Raw genomic sequence first — 2,748 nt, 5'->3', positions numbered from 1 at the left:
ACGTGCAACTAAGATATACAACTATGTGCCAGGGGGATTAGGGGAGATAAAGCAGAAAAAAAACAAAAAAAAAAGATTGGCAACAATTGTTAGCTCAGGTGCAGATCTTTAAAAAAAAAGAAAAAATTCGGGGGTTTATCTATTTTTGTTTAAATTTTTTTTAAAGTTTTTTGAATAAAAGCAGCTCTCCTCTGTGCCCCTGAGCTGCCTGCACAGGCCCTTAAGGCAGCCTGACTTAGGACTCTCACCCCATTTCTGAGGTGTCTCCCCACCAAACTCCGAACTCATCAAGAGCTTGGGTCCAACCCTCTGTTACTTTGGTCAGTAGATGTACGAGCTTGGGCATTATTTACCCAGCTTGGCCTCCATTTCTTTTCTTCCCCTATATCATGGTGATAATAATAGTGTTCACTCCCTGTCATGCTTTTTGTGAAGGTGAAATGGGATAGCGTTTGGCATATGGAAAGAGGTCTACAATTGTCATTATTAGCAGTATGGTGATGCCAGTGTCTAGTGTGGTTGTGACTCATATGAGACTCTAAAGCGTTTTAAAAATTGATTTATTGCGGCTCAACCACAGTCCTGCTTATGCAGCTCTGTGCTCACTCTGTGCTTTGACCTACAGGGCTGAATGTGGCTGGAGAAGAGCAGCAACTGTGTTGATTGGCCTCACTTTAAATTCCTGACAGTTAATCTCGAGTGGGCACTTACACTGCGCAGCACTTCTCTATCCACTTGTCACCTCACTCTCTGCAGCGACTGGTTCATACTTTCTTCTCTAGCCTCAAACCTCCCCCACTCTCACTCGTAGCTAATAATCATGCTTCTGTTTCAATAAAAACAAGAAAAAAGATGCAATCAGAGGACCTTGCTCCCATCCTCCCCGCCTCTTCTCACCTGCTTGTCTAGAAGCCTACGCATTCTCTGTTTCTCTCCTGTCACTGCAGGTAGACTGCTGTGCCCTTGGCTAAACCAACCCTCCACTCAAGAGCTTTAACCCAGCCCCCCTTGCCCACCCGATCACGTTGCTCCAGCACTCTCCCCTCTCTCTGCATCAATGATTTTTCCCTTTCTGCTAGTCATTCCCACTGGCATACAGATGTTTCTTTTTTCTCCCACCTTTAAAGATCTTATTCTGACCTTCTTTTCTCCTTCAGTTATAGCCCATTTCTCTCATTCCCTTTAGCATGAAGCTCCTTGAAAGAGCTGCCCTTATTGGCTGTCTCCAGTTTCTCTTCTCCCACCCTCTCTTGAACTCATTCCAATCAGGAGCATCCCCTGCCACTGCACAGCAGCTGCTCTCGCCAAGTCAGCCACGCCTTCTGCGCGCTAATTCCGGTGATCAGATCTCAGTGCCCATCCTATGTGATCCATCATAAGCTCTTGCAGAGAGGAGGACTTCCTCTTCTCCCCAGGATAACACACTCCTGGCTTCTCACTTGCCTCTCGCTGTTTCTCCCCAGTCTCCTTTGCTGATTCCCCCACCTCTAAATGTTGGAGAACCTCAGGATTCAGACCCTGTCTCTCTTTTCTTCACTGTCTGCACTCACCCCGTATGTCCTTCCTACTGCATGCTGAGAACCTTCCTACTCAGCGTCAGCTTCACCTGCCAGAGTTGGAAATGCCCCTACCCCAGACAGGCTGAATCAGAATCTGCCTTTACCTAGATCCCAAGGTGATCCATTTGCATGTTAATATTTGTGATCCCCCTAAATGATCCGATCTAATTTCATGGCTTTAAATGCTATTGATTTTCTGAGTTGACGCTGAAATTTATATCTATAGACAAGAATCTTCAGCAAAATACAAATTCGTTCATCTAACTACCTATTGACTTTTCCACAGGGATGTTTTATAGTCATTCTCAGCTTAACCCTTCCAAAATTGAGCTTCTGATATTCCCACTACACCTCCTTCTCTAGTATTCTTCCTTCTCTTCATTAATAGCAACTCCGGTCTTCCATTGCTCAGGCCAGAGTCCTTGGGCTCACATCTGGTCTGCCTCTTTCCCGTCTCTGCTCTGTCGACAATTCAGTCAGCTCTGTGTTTGCGGTGAAGTTGGAACTTACCTGCCCCCGTCAGCCCCGCTTTCTCAGACCAACTCTGCTTCCGCTCCTTCCTCTAGTCTATTCTGAAAATGACAGCCAGAATTAATTTATGTCACTCGTCTGTTCAAAGCCTTCCAGTGTTCCCACCTTACAGAGATATGATCCACGGGACCCCATGTGACTGTTCCCCCGTCACCTCTCTGATTCAGGGGGACATGCTCCTGCCACAGGACCTTCTTGTTCTTCCTGTTCTCGCCTGAATGCTTTTCCTCCAGATCCCCGTGTGGCTCCCTTCTTGCCTCCCTGCAGGCTCTACTCCAAAGTGACCTTCATGAGGCCTTCCCTGGCCTTGCTATCTAAAATCTCAGCCTCAGTGCCTCCCTGCACTTCATACCCCTTTCCCTTATTTACAAGGTCATTTATTTATTAGCAGATCTAACCTCCTCTCCTCTCTCCCTTTCTCTTTGTATTATCCAGGGTTCTCCAGAGAAATAGAACCAATAGGATGTAAATATACAGAAAGAGCTTTGTTGCAAGAAATTGGCTCACCTGATTATGGAGACTGAGAAATCCCTCCATCTGCCATCTGCAAGTGGGAGGCCCAGGAAAGCTGGTGGGGTAGGTCCAGTCCAAGCCCGAAGGCCCAAGAACCAGGGTAGTCAATGGTGACATCCCAGCCTGTCTGAAGGCCTGAGAACCA

This window comes from Equus przewalskii, chromosome 9, assembly GCF_037783145.1.
Source record: "Equus przewalskii isolate Varuska chromosome 9, EquPr2, whole genome shotgun sequence".
NCBI lineage: Eukaryota > Metazoa > Chordata > Mammalia > Perissodactyla > Equidae > Equus > Equus przewalskii.
The sequence above is the reverse complement of the archived record's forward strand: the minus strand, read 5'-3'. Positions refer to the sequence as shown.